This window comes from Schistocerca serialis, chromosome 6, assembly GCF_023864345.2.
Source record: "Schistocerca serialis cubense isolate TAMUIC-IGC-003099 chromosome 6, iqSchSeri2.2, whole genome shotgun sequence".
NCBI lineage: Eukaryota > Metazoa > Arthropoda > Insecta > Orthoptera > Acrididae > Schistocerca > Schistocerca serialis.
Window position 1 is genome coordinate 646,217,320 of NC_064643.1, and position 18,722 is coordinate 646,236,041.

An 18,722-nucleotide genomic window follows, 5' to 3' on the forward strand; every position below is an offset into this window, starting at 1 on the left:
CCGCTCCAGCGCTCGACAGAAATGAATCGAGGTTCCGTTTCGGACTCTATAGCGGCCGGCTTAAGTTTTGAGATAGGTAGAGACAATGTGTTTACTTGCGTCAACGTGAGCAAAGACTTAAGCAACTGTTCCCTATACTTTTGAAAACAAATCCGTGTTCTAATTTTTTCTCCTCATTTGCTCAGTTTTTTGCTGTTTAATTTGAGATTAATTTTTTACGCCCCTAAAATTTTGCCAACTTAAGGCGGCCGCCGTGTCTTGCTTTGGTAGAAACGGCCCTGTTCTCAGTTGCTTGCGTTTCAGCCTCTACATGTGAATGGATTTCCGGCCTCATTGTCAGAAGAGAACATTCCTGCCAAGTAAAGTCGCCGATTATTTGTGCCCGCTCCCAGAACTGAACTCTGAACACTATCTGTTAGCGGACTGTGTGCGCTGCGTCACACAAACAACAGACCACTGCTGGCCTCCGTAGTCGCAAGGAAAGCTAGCTGTTGTGCTCCGGCCACTCCATGTAGCGTGTGGAAACTCCCATATAACGCTGCAAAGTAACGAAAAGCCAGCGATTTGTCTTACGGGGAGAACATTGTGTATGAAATAACTATTCAGCATCGCGTGGTACTGTCTTAAGATCGATTGCGTTGCTTGTGAGCCAATAATACCGACCTTATTACCGTGTTCACCTTTTTATGTTGAACAAAATCAATAAAGTTGAAATAAGTAAGCCGGTGTATAGAGTTATGAAAAGTGGATAAAAAATTGTGGAACGCTTTTTTTGTGCGTTGCGTAATAACTGCGTTTCAGCGTAGCGGTACGTCATTGCTGTACTTCCCCTACTTCGTTAAGTTCGTCTCCATCTTGAGGCGATGTGTGTTGCAGCCGCAGTGTTGTGTTTGTGGTCGAACAGAGCGGTTACAGTGCAGTGTGCTCAGAGTGAAACAAATGGGCAGTTCTGATTATTCCAGTACAGCAAAAGAAATACGATATCAGTACACAAGAGTTTGATGTTATCGTAGTTAAATCCTAGCCTACTGCAGGTAAGAAAATTTGCATTTGTTGATTGATTACCTCCACTGCGAACATTCTCAGTGTACTGTACTTTATTAGCATAATTTAACATTCATACTTCGAGAGTCGATTTTATAGATACTGCCTTTGTTTCTGTATAAACCTTACTTGTTAGAGAACAAAGTATCCTGACTTCTCTTTCGGAAATACGTTTCATATTGTAGGCAACATGACCTTGGTTTGCACGTGTATCTGAGTGTTGTAACATGTAATGAAGGACATTGCGTATAGTAGGTAAACAAGAACCAGTGCTGTACGTTTGTTCTATCGTACCGGTATTCGTTTGTGTTTCTTTACAAATGACACTTTTGTTTCTAATCTGAACATTGCAGTGATCACTGACAGTCCCCTCTCAGGCTTTCGGGAACGAACAGTATACTTAATCAAATCTTATGTTTTTATACAAACGCTGTAGTTTACCAAATGATTACGTAACATTATCATGCTTAACGTAAAGTGTAGTCTCTACGAAAGAAACTTGTCTTTGTGTTATTTTTGTGTATACCAGTATTAGCAGACATTATTTCAATACATTATTACATGTTTGCAAGTTACCAATTATTTCAGTAGATAATTATATGTTTGCAAATTACTTGTACTTAGCGTCGAGTATGTGTAACAGGTTGTTTTACATTGTGCATCGTGATATCGTACTTGAATATTGCAGTAATGATTACTACTTTATTTGAAAAATGAATTACGGTACGAATCAGATTTTTCTTTGCTGATTTAGAAATTGTGGTTATGCTTCGGGAATGAAATTGACATCTACGCATCAAGAATATAGTACCTAGTACCAGTAAATTCATAGGGAAGTGGCAATGTCATTTTTTATAAGAAACATAGCTTAATGTGTCATCAATTGTCATTAAGTTAGTAATTTTGTAGTCTCGTTTATCATTTTTTTCTATGCAATGTTCCCATATTCATTCACTTCATGTAGTAGCTCATGTTCTGTTTATGGCTTGTTTTTCAGTAGTGTCTACTGGGAGTTTAGTATCAATGTCAGCTACACATGATGATGTAGTAATATGTTAATTCATTCATACATTATACTGCACATATCCCACCATGGAGTACAACCTTAGGGATAGTTACTTGCATGTTAAAGTGGGTCATGATTGGGATCTGAATATTATGTGAAACATGTTTGTTTACAGATGATGTACATTTTCTCAGTGAAACTGGCAGACCATTTGCTTGATTGTATATTACATTAATCGTGAGGTGCTCATAATTTTTGATACTGTGATTTGTTTTTCACTAGCTTAAATATTTAGAAATCATTGTGTGGGGCTGGAGTAGTTGTCAAACATGCATCAAACAAGTTAAGGTATAAATTTAAGAGGGAGTTGCAGCTATTAAATGGTTCAAGTGTGGTATTGGAATGCCCTGGAAGTCTTGGTTTTGGTGACAGTCTGATATGTACCACAGCCTGAGGTCAATGTTAGGTTGAAAGGTGACAGTTTGGTTCCAGGTTGGTGAAGCTAGTGTATGTGAAAGGTTAACAAAGGTTGTGGTAACAAATTGACAGGTAGAACATGGTGAAGCTAGTGTATGTGAAAGGTTAACAAAGGTTGTGGTAACAAATTGACAGGTAGAACAGCCTGATGTTTATTTCTGTATACTTTATATTCTGAATCATTACTAAATGGGTAGGTAGGCACACTACATAAATTCAGACATGCTGAAATTGACAGGAAAACTTTGAAATAGGTACTGCTTCCTTAGTTATATGAGAGGCTGTCCATCCTTTATTACTAACTTGATATTTTATTTCAGTACAGTACATTGTTATTCATCACAGAACATCTTCAAAGCCATAAACATAAAGACCTGTTTAGTATGGGCATTATTACCTGAATTATCATGAAAGTGATTATTGTATTCCTAAAAAACAGGTGATTTGTTTCAAGAGTGGCTAATAAAGCAAAACTTCAGTTTTATTTTGACTTTTCCAATTTTTTGTTTGTTGGTAGCCGGTTAGAGACCATCTCACCAGTTTGCAGAATCTCACTTTGTACCCTAGACAACGAGGTGAAGGCTAAATGAAATGAATTTTTTGTCATTTATTAAAAGATTTTTAATTTTAGCTACATATGCCATGGAGAGTAAAGGTACAAGAAAGTGCTTGTAATAATTCCTAGGTCTAGCCTGTACAAGGTGTAAAGTTATTTACTTTACACCATGTAAAGTTATGTACTTTAAACTATATTCTGTAAACTCTTTGACGGAGTGAGCATTGAGCCATTGGGGGACATAAAAAAAAGTGAAAATTTGCTAGCTTTTCAAACAACTCTCTTAAACTAGCAAGTTTTTATTCTCCTTTTGTGGTCTGCCTGTGTGTGTGTGTGTGTGTGTGTGTGAGAGAGAGAGAGAGAGAGAGAGAGAGAGAGAGAGAGAGAGAGAGACTCAGTGCTTCTACTATTGAGTGAGTGAGTGAGTGATCTCCTTTACTCCTAAATTATTTACATTCTATCAGAACATTCCTTCCCACATTTACGCTATGTTCTTATTGCTGATGCTCACTGAATAAGTACTTCATTTACTTGTTCTGCATTGTGTACCAAATTTTATGAAATATTCAAATTCTTGTGTGGTAGCTAGCTAATATAATAAGAGGTGACCGAATTTGACATTCACATTGGTGAATTGCATGGAGGGCAGAAAACAATCAAATATATGCATACTCATAATTCTTCATGGTTGTCCAGCATGAATGAGAGTAAAAATATTCTACACCCACAATAACAGTGGCAGTTATCTGTTCGTGATCCTGGCTGTGGTGCCAATTTTATTGGATTCTGTTAGAGGACTTTGAATTGAATTGAATTTATTTGATCCTGTAAGATTACATTGTGTACAGTAAATGTACGTGTAATATAGGATATGTCAAAGTATTAACATTCTTTATCACTTTTAGCTTACATTTTTACATCACTGATAATGAGTAACAATATACACAAATTTAATGGCATAAGTATTCTGCAACACGGTAAAACTCTTTTTCAATGAGATAGTCTTTAAGTTTCTTTGGAAAGTCATTGTGAAGTACACTATCTTGCAGGTACTGGGGTCCTTTCTCTAGCATTGCCAGTCAGTGGGGTATGCTCCGTACTTCATTGTTCCTTCTTGTATTGTGGGTGTGTACACTAGCATTTGTAATCCAGTCCTCACTACCTTTTGTGATGTACATTATTGTTTTGTACATATACAACGATGAAAAAGTTAAGATACCTAAATTCTTGAAATAGTTTCTGCACGTTTCAGAGGTCTTTCTTCTTAAAATGGTCCTAATTGCTTGTTTTTGTAATGTGAACACTTGGTTTGTCTCTTGTTTGTTTGAGTTTTCCCACACAGTCACTCCATACTGTAAGTATGGTTCGAAAAGTCCACTGTACTAATGTGGATCAGTGAAGTTATTCTCTCATGCATTTGCAGCAAATATAAGAAAAGTCTAGGATGTATTTAACCAATCAGTAGATATTAAATCTTAGCACACCACATTATTTGAAAATTTGTTTAAACTATAAAAACTGTATTTGTCTTCCGGACCACACATTCAAACAATGGAAACTCTTGGATGGAATGTAACAGTTGTTAGATCATACATTCAAGTGGAAATGGATACATGAAGTGTAACTAGTTATGTACTAGCCACAGTTTCTGTGCTCATAGTGACAAACTATATTTTATTACAAAGTGGTTTTAATTAAACTTTTGCTATGTATTGTATGGGTACCCAACTTTATATATATGATGTTCACGCTGTGTGCTGCAGGACTTGAGTTGTTGGTGTGTTAGTGCCAGGACTGGTCGTAAGGTACTTTTATGGTGACATAGGGTTGAAACACAAATCTCAGGTTGCAGACAGTCTACATGGGTGTGGACAAGATGAGGAGGAATTTACTCATAAAGCTGTTTAATCAAAACAACAGCAGTACTGCTGCTCCACTTAAACAAGTATTGATGCGTAAAGGAATATGATGAGGTCTTCTTTCTGCACTGGGCATGAAGAAAATGATTCAGAAGTTCAAAAACTAACTGACCCAGAGAGAGGCCGACAGCCAATCGTGCCACAAATTGTTGATGGTCTGTTGCCATGACTGAGAATGCTGGATGCAGTGTACGATCTGCAAGCAGCACGCGAGCTGTATTAAGACAGCCAACATCCTACCTGAGATATTTTGAGCTGCAGTAGAGCAATCTGTAGTGTGGTTCCAGGCTGTCATGGGTACAGATTGCCATCATATTGACACTGCTTGTAACATGAAGTGTAAACACAATATGCACTTAACAAACATTACACTTCTGTGTGGAAATTAAAAGGCATTTCTTTCAATGGTTTATTCATTATTTCTCTTTCACATTCCTTACAAATGTTTCCACAAAGTTTCATTGTTCTTGTTCTATGACGACGTGTTTTTCATGGGGCCCCTACGATAACTACCTTGTATTTTATCTGGTGCAATGTGTACAACATATGAACACAAGCAGATCAAAGAGGTTGACAGCATGTTAAATTTCTGGGCTTACAACTTGATAGTAAATTCAGTTGGGAAGAGCATACCACAGAATTGCTGAAGCACTTAAACAAGTCTGTATTTGCAATGTAAATTATATTAGGTATGGGAGATATAAAAAAACTTCCATACTTTGCTTACTTTCAATCTATTGTAACATATGCAATCATATTCTGGGGTAACTCATCAAACCGAGCAAATGTTTTTAGAGTGCAAAAAGCACGTAATAAGTCTCCATTGTGGTGTAAATTCAGGAACATAATGGAGAAACCTGTTCAAGGAACAGGGTATTCTAGCCACTGCTTCTCAGTATATTTATTCCTTAATGAAATTTGTTCAAAGTAATGTCCATTTCCAACCAGTAGCTCAACACATAGTATCAGTACTAGGAATGAGAACGATCTGCATAAAGACCTAAAATCATTTACCTTGGTCCATAAAGGGGTCCACTATGTAGGACACACATTTTCAATAAATTTCCAGCAAACATTAAAAGCTTGGTTTCAGATAAAGCACTGTTTAAACAGAGTTTGAAAGACATCTATCAACTCCTCCTACTCTATGGATGAGTACCGTAACAGGGACTGTAAGACCAGAATACCACATTGAGTAAAGATGACTGTTATATTTCAGTTTTGATGCACCTTGATCATGACAGTCAAGATTGTATTTTGTGTATGATAAATTTATTAAAAGTGCATAACTGTGTTTCATTATGACAGTGTATTAATTCTGTACATATTAATAGTTCCAGTTTACTATAGCTAATGTATTCACATATTTTGAAGGTCTCCTGACAAATGATCAGGGAAGTGAGTTTATATTAGATGTTATGTATTTTTTATTTTGTAGGCCTTCTTTCTGACAAGTTCCACACTCTCAAGAATCATTACATTGTTGGGTCTTTGGATTGAAAACTGAAGCTAATCTAATCTAAATTGTGTATGATCAAGAGAACATTGTACCATAGACCATCCTAAAGACAGCACAATGTAAGACACTGACCTCACATTGGGGAGGATGGGAGTTAACTCTGTCTACATTCTGGTGCAGGCTATGTGTGGTTTTCCTAAATCCTTTCAGGCAGATGCTGGTGGTATGTTTCCTTCAGCAAGTCCACTGCTGACCACCTGTCCTATTCTTGTAAAAGCATATTTACACATTATATTTGAATGTATATTCTGAGCTATCTTTTTTTCATTTTATTGTGCTGAAAAATCCTTTTATCATTGAGAGACGATTCCTGGATCAGTAAATAAAATAAATCTGAAGACTGCAGGAGTTACAAAATTAGTAATTCTAAGAAAGTGTACAACATTATCCTAGCTTTCAGTAATAGTTTTATTTTTTTTCTCACGGAGGTTTGGGGAATGTTAGAAAGATAGGCAGAACACTCCATCCTCAAGGCGAGAGGGTCCCACATGTGAGCAGTTGACCTTTGTGGAGTTGTGAAGCCTGCTGTGTTTGCGCCACTGCTTATCATCATGGTATGATGTCTGAAGGTGGTCAAAAACTGACTGAAACTGTTAACTACAAAAATAAAGGTTTCTTGCAGTTGAAACTGTTTATGTTCATTTTAATGAATTCAATATATTGTGTTTTATGCAGTGATTTCTTCTACTTCTTGCCATTTTGCCTAGTTGCTCTTGTCCTTCCTTCACTATTTCATTCCTCTCTTAATTCTCCCTTTCAAGACATAGAAATTCCAGATTGGAACATCAACAATATTAGGCAAACTATAAATAGCTATTCACCTTGAAGACGACATGTTGAGTCGGAGACAGGCACAATGAAAAGACTGTTATAGATTATTTCTTTTGGCCAATGCTTTCTGTGGCATAGAAAATACACACACATTCACACAAGCAAGCAAACTTTGTGCACACATGACCGCTACTACCGGCAGCTCTGACTGGAATGCCCCCTTTCAAAACCCTTCACAACCATTGAGCCTTTCAATTTATCTGTGTCCATGTCCATAATTTTCTACCTTTCTGTAATTTTTCAAGCTCTTAATGTGAAGCTCATAAGCAATAAATTAATTAAAGCTCATAAGCAGCTGAAAAGCTGGTTTTGAAATCTGTCTTACTTTAAAATAATCAGTCTGAAACCTTTCAGTGTCTCTAGGTCTTTTATACATATAAAACTGCCTTCCGCGATTCTTAAACCAAGTGTTGGCAAGTATTAAGTTATGCGCTGTTCAGAATTTTACTGGGTGTCTTCCCCTATCATTCCTTCCTCCAGTCATTGATCTACTACTTTTCCTTCTCTTAATTTTATCAAATGAGAGTACACCATCACAATTGAATTTTCAACTTCTTTAAGTGTCTAAATAATATAATTGCCCCATTCTTTCAATATCTTGATCATCTGTGGATCTAGTGGGCACATAAACTACTATTATTGTGGTTGGTGATGACTTCTTGTCTGCATTGGCTATGATAATGTGTTCAGTATGTTGTTCATAGTAACTCGCCCACATTCCTATTTTCTTATTCATTATTAGATCTACTCCTATTTGATTTTTTATTTACAGCTGCACACAACTGACCACCTTCCACCTCACTTCACTAATTTGCACTACATCAAAATTCAAGCTAACCCTCTCATTTTTAAATTCTCGAGCCTGCCTCTCAGATTAAGGGATTTAATATTTCATCCTCTAACCCGGAGAATGTCACTTTTATTCCTCCTGATGACGACATCATCCTGAGTAATCCCTGCCAGTGATCTGAGTGTGGGTCTATCTTACGTAAGAGTTTGCCGTCATCCAAGATATTAATTATGGTTGTAGTGAGATATGCACCTGCCAAGACGGCTGGTGGAAAGGGGGCACTAACTGTCCAGAAAAAAGACATTTTCAGTGTCATTTCTACAGTATCATTTTGTCCAAGTAGCAACATAAAGAAATGACTGCTAGCGAACAGACACCTATCGTTAATGTGGTTTATGTGGTAAAAAGTACTCGGTTGACACAACTGCCCCGTACACAATTGGCTTATCTTCAACAGTAGAGTTCTTGCAGTTATTTCCCTATGATATGTGGGGTCTCAAAGGTCGATGAGTGGGTGCTGAAGCAAATATGCTGTTTGACTGAAGGGTTCCAGTTTTCATCAATTTATGATGATTGAGAACTGCAGCAAGATGTCATGGTGGCGAAAGCTAGCAAGAAAGGAGGAGAGACTATGTAATTTACTTGCACCACCAGCCATTACTTTTTCTGCTCCCAATTTTAGGTTGGTTCGATTTGCTGTGTGTATAAAAAATAATTAAAGGATCAGCCTTCTGTGGCTGATTAATGATAGTGTGGGAATTGCAGTCAGGCACAATGAAGACACACAGGCCTTCAGTCACAGTCTTCTTCAGAAAAAGAAACACACATCATTTGTTCATAAAAGCAATGACACTTCAGGTGCACGTGATCACCAACTGCAGCAGCTCGGACCAGATAAGTTTGTTTTAATTCCATAGACCCAAAAAATGAGATCTGTGGAACAAAACCTGAATATAATCTCCAAAAATTGTGCCTGTCTGCAACTTAAAATGGGCCATCTTTATGGTAAGTAGCAATCTGCATTTTCCTACAATGTTGATATCCCAACCTAAAGTTTCCATTGTTTGATATTGCTGGAATTGTTAGTTGTCATCCCTATAAAGAGCTAAAGTTCACTCTCCTGCTGATCATTGCCTGCACTGCTGAAGCATCTGCCTATGTGTGTGTGAGTAAAAAATTGCAGAAAGGAAATGGTAATTGTAAGGGGGGGGGGGGGGTTGCAGCATCTGCAGTTGTGCCAGGGTCATAGGATCATCTCAGAATGGGCTACCATCATATTACAATAGAGCTGCATGCCATATGGAAAAATAGCAGCTGTAATTTCCCCTTGTTTTCAGCCCTTCACAGTACCAACATAGTAAGATTGTTTTGGATAATGTTGCAAGGCCATTTCAGTCAATCATCCAGGCTGTTGTCGCTGCAGCAATTGAAAAGGTTGTAGCTCCGCTTTAGGAATCGTACATTACTCTGGCTGCCCAAAATACTCCTCCATGTGGTTGTGCCAATGGTAAAGCCATATGTATCAATGAGGCACACAAATTACCATAATGTTGCAATATTCATGGTTTCTACATATTTTAAGCAGTCTGAGAACACTTCCATCTTACATGATTACAATACTCATGTTTCACAGTTCTGCACACTTATGTTCCTTCCTTGTTTACCATTGGGCACAGTTTTATTGATCCTCTAAATCACTCTGTCATAATCCCAAAGAAAATGTCTTGGACTGCCAATTTTGTGCAGTTGTCCTGAAATAGTAATTATTTGCATATCTAGGCCTGTAACAGACTTCATGCAAATTTCAATATTTATTGTATGCTTTCTTCAGGGTGTTGTAATTTTAATGGGTTGCGTTGTATTTACTTTTTGATTTTATGTAAAGATTCATGTACTTGAAGTGGCATATACATGTCCATTGTGTGTACAACACATAAGTCTGAAACAGACTGCCAGTGCTCTGAATTTTATTTGTAATGCAAATATTTAAAACAGTGCCATACATGTGAGCATAGTTTGCATATGGGGTAGTGCAGCACAATATACGTGAAGATTAGGCACTTTTGTAATGCTGTGGATTACCCCTGTCACTACATAATAGTAGTAGTAAAAGAGTAGAATCTCAAAGCTTTGAGTTGATTAGCAGTAGTTGATTGGTGTTATGTTTCAGTCAGATAACATAATACATAGTCCACCAATGAAATAATGCAAAGGTGCAACACAGTTGCAGCCATGGTTTATCACTATAAATTAAAATGTTCCCATGATTCATAAGTTATCAACAGCAGAGACACACAGATATCAGAGGGTGAACAGTACTGACTGCAAAATTTTCCAGTAATGGTTCTTGCATACACGGAAACAATGAGGGCAAAACTGCAAGTTTCCAGGTCTGCACAGCATAGATAAACAGGAAAGTGCAAATCCACAGAACTCCATATGACGACACTGTCGATACGGCAGTGTGATTGCCTCTACCCAAGGAGTGACAAGTCGGATCTTGGTAAAAACATAATTAATGGTTGAAGGAACCACTGCACGTGAAAACCCAAGTGTGATGACATCTTGCTGCACTCCTCCTGTCCGACCTCACATCACAACGTCGTGCTGGCTTGTTTCAAATTCTCTGAGCGAGTGATCATCTACGAAAACTGCAAGTTAAATTTGTATTGCCTGTCAGGGCATCAGTGAAAGAAGGCACTGGGCAGACAGAGATAAAATGAACTGGAGTCTCCAGGGCTCAATAGTGCACCTGCGCGAAATGTGCAGATTCTGATTTTTGATCTCGGTACAGCACACTGTTTTAATCTGCCAGCAAGGCCCCTGCAGGTCCGGGGGTTAGATTAGGTCGGAGGTATTACTGCCTGTCATAAGAGGCGACTAAAAGGAGTCTCAAACGTTTCAGCCTTTACGTGATGGTCCCCTGTAGGGTTTTGACCTCAATTTTTCAAAATTTTCCCGAAGAGCAAGCCAATCGGGGAAGGGTGCCTTACACGGTGCATCGTGTCCATCATGCACTGAGACCTGTCGCACCCTTCGTCAACGAGGATCTGCACTTCGGCTCATTCTCCAACTGTTGGGCGAGGTCACCCTCCTGGGTGCATATTTTTCCATCAACTGTGGAGTATCGTTTTCTATGCTGATGATGATAATGGACTTGTTTGCTTGGTTGCACTTGATATCCAGCACGGTAGCCAGTCTGTTGTGGTGGGGCCACCGTGTACCCTGTTGGTTGTAGTCCACTGAGCACATGGAGATCTCTCTACTGATGCCTGCGCTGTTAACTCCCCACAATGCCGAGGAGTAGATGTCAGCCACCCCGGGGCATCGGGACTCGCAGCAATGGCCATCCTGCCAGGTGGCCTGTGCTACAGCTGGGTGGTGCCTGTGGGGAGGGCCCCTGGTCGGAGTGGGTGGCGTCAGGGCAGATGGCACGCCATGAAGCGTAGTACGTCATCTTGCTGGTGGTCCACTGTCAGCAGTCTCTAAGTGGGCAAAGTCTAACTTTAATGCTACAAAATATGACCCCAAGTCGTTCCCCTCCTGGCCACACCATGGGAGGAACGCCACGCTAAGGATGGCAGCGGACCTTATTCGCCCCGGTACGTTCAAGACCTGATGGAGAATATTTCATGATGAAGAAGCCTCTGTTTTTTGTTGAGCATTTAAAGAACAAGTTTGGGGATGTTGAGGGCTTGTCCAAAATGAAATCTGGGTCAATTTTGATCAAATCGGCGTCCTCTGTCCCAGTCACAGGTGTTACTCCCTTGTGACAAGCTGGGGGACATTTCTGTAACCATCACGCCCCATAAGAGCTTAAGTATGGTCCAGGGTATAATATTTCACAGGGACCTTCTTTTGCAGAGTGACAGAGCTGCGCATCAATTTAGAACAGTGAGGTTTACATTTCACACGTTGTGTCCACCGGTGTCCAAGGGAAAATCAAGTTGCCATCGGTGCCTTCATCTTGGCCTTTGAGGGTGATACATTACCCGAGAAGGTCAAGGTGATGGTCTACCGCTGTGATGTAAAGCCCTATATCCCTCCCCCAATTCGGTGCCTTAAATGCTGGAAGTTCGGCCATATTCTTCCCGCTGTCACATGTCGAGATTGCAGATGCCCATCACATCCCAATACTCCATGTGCCCCGCCTACCATCAGTGTCAACTGCGGAGAGCACCATTCACGTTGCTTATCTGACTGCAGGATTCTCCAGAAAGAAAGGAAAATCGTGGAGTACAAGACCCTGGACGGAGTGACCTTCAGTGAGGGCGCCACTACAACAGTTCTGGCACCATCAGCTCTGCCAACCCCAGTCACCTCTCAGAACTGGAAGACTACACCTGCCCCCTTGATGGTGGGGTGCCCTGTAGCTCCTGCACCACCTACTACAGGAGCAACACCTCCTCCCCTCCCCCTCCAACCATTGGGGTTATCAGTCCCCACTTCTGCACTGGAGAAGCGTAAGTCTTCTTTGATCCTCTCACTAGGAAGGGGTCCCATGGGCCTTGGGTCACTCCCTTCCTAGGTTTATGCTAGTGAGAAATATGATTATAGTTCTTTACGCACATGCTCAGTCCTGGAGACAATCAGTGAAGTCCTCTCAGCCAGGGAAACCCAAGGAGCAGCCAGATAAATCCAAAAAGAAGATCGCCAAGACCAAGGGAATTGCAGTGGCACCCACACCACCGCCACCTACAAGCTCTGCATCTGCCGATTAGGTGGAGATTCTGGCGTCTGCTGAGGACCTAGATCTCGCTGGACCCTCAGACACAATGGATATAGACTGCTCAGGCAATAAGATGGTGGCAGCAGGTGACCCTGAAGCGTAAACTGTCTCATTGACTGTTCCATGCCTTCCCAGTCTCAAGATGATGCCATCCTCCAGTGGAATTGTGACATTTTTTTCAGCCATCTGGCTGAGCTACAGCAACTTTTAAGCTTTATACCTGCTTTTTGCATTGCCCTCCAGGAAACCTGGCTCCCAGCAATGCGGACCCCTGCCCTCCGCGGCTATAATGGATATTACAGGAACCATAGTGACTATAATCGAGTGTCAGATGGAGTTTGCGTTTACGTTCTAAACTCAGTCTGTAGTGACACTGCCCCTTCAAACCCCTCTTGAAACTGTGGCTGTCAGAATAAGGATGACGCGGGGAATAACTGTCTGCAATGTATATCTTCCTCCAGATGGTGCAGTACCCCTGAATGTAGTATCTGCACTGATTGATCAATTCCTTAAACCTTTCCTACCTTTGGGAGATTTTAACACTCATAACCCCTTGTGGGGTGGCACTGTGCTTACTGGCCCAGGCAGAGATGTCAAAACTTTACTGCCTCAGTTTGACCTTTGTCTCGTAAATACTGGGGCCACCACACATTTCAGTGTGGCTTATGATAGTTACTCGGCCATTGATTTATCAATTTGCAGCCCAGGACTTGTCGCATCTATCCACTGGAAAGCACATGATGACCTGTGTGGTAGTGACCATTTCCCCATCTTCCTGCCACTGCCCCTCCATCAGGCCCATGGATACCTGCCCAGATAGGCTTTAAACAAGGCGGACTGGGGAACTTTCACCTCTGCTGTCACCGTTGAGTATCCCCCACACGGGAATGTCGATGTGATGGTTGTGCAGGTGTCTACAACAATCCTTCCTGTGGCAGAAAATGCAGTCACTCGCTCTTTCGGGTGCCCCCAGCAAAAGGCAGCCCCTTGTGGTCGCCGGAAGTCACTGAAGCAATTAAGGAGCGTCGGTGAGCTCTACAGCGGCATAAGCGGCACCCTTCCCTGGAGCACCTCATAGCCTTTAAACGGCTCCATGCCCGCTTTCACCAACTTATCAAACGACGGAAACAAGAGTGCTGGGAGAGATACATCTTGACCATTGAGTGCCGTATGTCACCTTCCCAAGTCTGGGCGAGGGTCAGACGTGTTTTCAGGTTCCAGATCTCAACATGTTATCCCAGTGTTAACATAAATGGCATGTTATCTACCGACGCAAACTCAATTGCTGAGCACTTTGCTCGAGCCTCTGCATCTGAGAATTATTCCCAGCCTTTCGCACTCTCAAATGGCGGCTGGAACAGAAAGTCCTCTTGTTCAATACACACCATAGTGAATCCTATAACTACCCATTTACAGAGTGAGAGCTCCTCAGTGTCCTTGCACATTGCCCCAATGCTGCTCCTGAGCCAGATCGGATCCACAGTCAGATGATTAAACATATCTCATCTGACTACAAGCAACATCTCCTCGTCATCTTCAACCGGACCTGGTGTGATGGTGGCCTTCCATTGCAATGGTAGGAGAGCACCATCATTCTGTTGCTCAAACCCCGTAAAAACCTGCTTGATGTGGATAGCTATCACCAATCAGGCTCACCAACGTTCTTTGTAAGCTGCTGGAACGTACGGTGTGTCAGCAGTTGGGTTGGGTCCTGGAGTCACGTGGCCTATTATATGAGTGGGGTCTCCAAGGCCTGCTTTCGATTTTTATCCAAAATTTCCTGTCGCTTCGTACTTTCTGTGTCCAAGTTGGTGCCTACGATAGTCCCCCCATATCCAGGAGAATGGGGTCCCACTGGGCTCTGTGTTGAATGTATCTCTATTTCTAGTGGCCATTAATGGTCTAGCAGCAGCTGTAGGGCCGTCCGTCTCACCTTCTCTGCATGCAGACGACTTCTGCATTTCGTACTGCTCCTCCAGTACTGGTGTTGCTGAGCAGCGTGTACAGGGAGCCATCTACAAGGCGCAGCCATGGGCTCTTGCTGAGCGGCGTGTACAGGGAGCCATCCACAAGGCGCAGTCATGGGCTCTAGCTCACAGTTTTCAGTTTTCGGGGCAAAGTCATGTGTTACGCACTTCTGTTGGTGTCGTGTCGTTTATCCGGACCCAGAACTTTACCTTAATGATGATCCACTCACTATAGTGGCGACGTATTGATTTTTAGGACTGGTTTTTGATGCCCGATTAACTTTGCTACCTCACCTTCATCAGCTTAAGTGGAAATGCTGGCAGCTCCTCAGTGCTCTACGCTGCCTGAGCAACACCAACTGGGGTGCAGATCGCTCTTCACTGCTGCAGCTCTATGGAGCCCTTGTTCGATCCTGCCTTAACTATGGGAGTGTGGTTTATGGTTTGGCGGCGCCCTCAGTGTTGCATTTACTCGACCCAGTGCACCACTGTGGCATTCGCCTAGCGACAGGAACTTCTAGGATGAGTCTGGTGACCAGAGTCCCGGCGGAGGCCGGAGTCCCTCCATTGCAGGTTAGGTGTGCAGAACTGCTGGCCAGTTTTGTTGCACACATTCGTAGTTCTCCTGAACATCCGAATTACCGTCTCCTTTTCCCACCCACGGCGGTTCATCTCCTACATCAGTGGCCCAGTTCAGGGCCTTCATTTGCAGTTCGTGTCCAATCCCTTCTTTCCGAACTGGAGTCCTTGCCTTTACCTCCTATACTCAAGGTCCATTCATGTACACCTTCATGGTGTACACCTAGACCGCGGCTTTGCCTGGACCTTTCACATGTCCCTAATGACTCAATTAACCCTGCGGCTCTCGATTCTTGACATGTACCGCGGCCATGAAGTGGTTTACACTGACGTCTCGATGGCTGATGATCACGTTGGCTTCGCATATGTCCATGGAGGACATATTGAACAGCATTCCTTGCCCAGTGGCTGCAGTGTTTTCACTGTTGAGCTGGTGGCTCTATCTCGTGCTCTTGAGAATATCTGTTTGTGCCCTGGTGAGTCGTTTCTTCTGTGTACTGACTCTTTAAGCCACCTACAAGCTATTGACCAGTGCTACCCTCATCATCCTTTGGTAGCGACCATCCAGGAGTCCATCTATGCCCTGGAACGGTCCACTCGTTCAGTGGTGTTTGTCTGGACCCCAGGTCAGGTTGGAACCCCAGGCAATGAACTTGCCAATAGGCTAACCAAACAGGCTATGCGGAAACTGCTTATGGAGCTCGGCTTCTCTGCAACTGATCTGCGTTTAATACTACATCGCAAGGTTTTTGCAGCTTTGGGAGACGGAATGGCATAACCTCAGCACTCACAACAAACTGCGTGCCATTAAGGAGACTAAGATTGTGTGGAAGACCTCCACATGGGCCTCTCACAGGGACTCTGTGGTTCTCTGCCGGCTCCGCATTGGCCACGCTGGGATGACAGACGGCTACCTCCTGCGCCGTGATGACCCACCTCAGTGTTGGTGTGGTGCCTGGCTGACAGTGGTCCATATCTTGGTGAGCTGTCCTTCTTTGGCTGCCCTGCGATGGACTCAGTTATGTGGCTCGTTGCCATTAATTTTAGCTGACAACGCCTCATTGGCTAATTTAGTTTTACGTTTTATACGAGATGGTGGGTTTTATCATTCTGTATAAGTTTTTCCACATGTCCTTTGTCCCTTTGTGTTCTGTACTCTAATGTTTGTAGGCTGGGTGTTTTAATGTGTTGCTGAGTGGCTGGCTTTTCCGTTTTATTCTCGTGGTCTACCTGTTTCTTGCTTCTCTTTGTGGTTTTCTTTTCTTTTTTGTCCAAAGTAGTGTTGGTTGTCGTGTCGTTCTTCTGGTTCTTCCATTCTCCTGTTATTGTGCTGTACATCTCCTTTCTTTTCTTTTTGCCCTTGTGTAATTATTTTACCAGGAACAAGGGACCGATGACTCACAGATTGGTCCCCCCCCCCCTCCCCCGCCCCCCCTCCTCTAAACCAACCAATGTGCTGGCAAGTTTCAACATCATACGTAATTTAGCACATAAATATCTTACAAATGTAAATGTAAATACATTTGGGAAAACGGTAAAGCTGGAGGGTAACATGTTGACATCAGGTAGTAGTTATAAAAATTGTCATTAAGGATCCAGTTAGTTCCAGATAAACCTGGTTAGTATGTTTTTACTGTAGAGTTTAGCTCCTGTTTGAAGTATCATTTATTATCCAGGGCCACTGGGTTCTAATTTTTTTCCATTTAATATTTGTGAGTAATATTCTGCAGCTTTAAAGCTAACTTTTGACAGTTTGACCATGCATCCCCGTAGGGCTCACCACTCTTCGGTGAGCACATGCTTGGCTACTACGGGCCCCGAACCTTTGCAGCATTACTTCCTCTTTCTGTGCTGCGAACCCCACTAGGGGGCTCACCACTCATCGTGAGCACATGCTTGGCTACAACAGTCCCCCAGCCTTTCTGTGCTGCAAACCTACAATTAGACTATCACTTTCTCTGACTTTTCATCGGATTGTCCTTTTGGTGCAGATTTGGCTTGGACTTGGTTCACAATTTTGGTCTTGATTTCTAGTTTCACTTCTGGCTGTATCTTCACCGTCCATGAATGGTTATATGGTTCCCATCATTTGGTTTGCCCTGCTATCTTGTCCGAATTTTTCGGAAGTGCGTGCTGTGCAGGGAAGGTCACCAGCTGTGGTGTATACTCCGCATCTTTGCCCTTCAACCCTATTACACTTCTTTCCTGTTGTAGTACACCCAAAACTGAGCACAACAGCCATCCCGTTGTGGGGTTGTCATCGAATACCTGCACAATGGTGGCCCCCTGACCACACAGGGATCTTACAGGGATCTTACTGCTGGTGTCTGCACTGCACACTCCAAACGTATGCCGTAGAGTGTATGCCCATCATCACTGGGGCCCAGGGACCCTCGGCAACAGATTACTGGCCAGGTAGCTGTTGCTGTGGCTGGGTGGTGCCTGTGAGGACAGTCTTGTTTGGAGTGAGTGGCATTGAGGTGGATATTTCGCGTATGAAGTGACGTAAGCTCCCTCCTGCTGGTGGTCAATCAGCCACAACAGTCTCTTCAGATGGAAAGGTCATATACAATTCAACAAACTAGGCCCCAATGCGTTCCTTTCCCTTGCCACATCGTGAGAGGAATGCAGGAGCAAAAATATTTCCCAAATGCCTGCTCTGTACCAGGACTGACAAGGACACCTCTTTGGTGACAAAGCCCTAATTTTTGTTGGAAACATCGAGAGAATGCAGGCATCTGTTAAGATGAAGAGCGGTTCCCTCCTCATTAAAACGCCATCTCCTGCCTAGTCACAAGGCACTGCTCTCTTATGAGAAGTTGGGTGACATTCCTGTGACGGTCACTCCCCACAAGACTCTCAGTGCGGTCCAGGGTGTTATCTTTCACTGTGATCTTCTGCAATCTGATGATGTGCTGCGGTCCATCTTAGAGCGATGGGCTATGCACCTCATTTATCGTGTGCGTATGGGGCCAAGGAATAACAGACTTCCTACTGGGGTCTTCATCTTGGCTTTCTAGGGTGATACGTAGCCTGAGAAGTTAAGGGTGATTGTCTACCGGTGTGAAACGCTACATTCTTCCTCCTCTGAGATGCTTTAAGTGTGTGAAGTTTGTACGTATGTCTTTCCGTTGCACCGCCGCCTGTGTTCGCAGTTGAACGTTCCTTGTGCCCCTCTCCCCATCTGTGTAAACTGCAGTGAGCTCCTTTTTCTCTGCTCAGCATATTGCTCCGTTTTTAAGTGTGAGAAGGAAATCCAAGATTATCAGACCCTGGACAAACTCACATATCTAGAGACCAGAAAA

General features: G+C 42.6%; 1 protein-coding gene across 1 annotated transcript in view; it reads left to right on the top strand.

Moving 5' to 3' along the window:
• The first annotated feature begins 880 nt into the window (after positions 1-880).
• LOC126484625 (NFX1-type zinc finger-containing protein 1-like) overlaps positions 881-18,722 on the top strand; it is a 269,764-nt gene continuing 251,922 nt past the window's right edge. The window contains exon 1 of the mRNA XM_050108209.1: positions 881-1,034. The gene's annotated coding sequence lies outside the window, so the exon portion shown is untranslated. The remainder of the gene's footprint in view (positions 1,035-18,722) is intronic.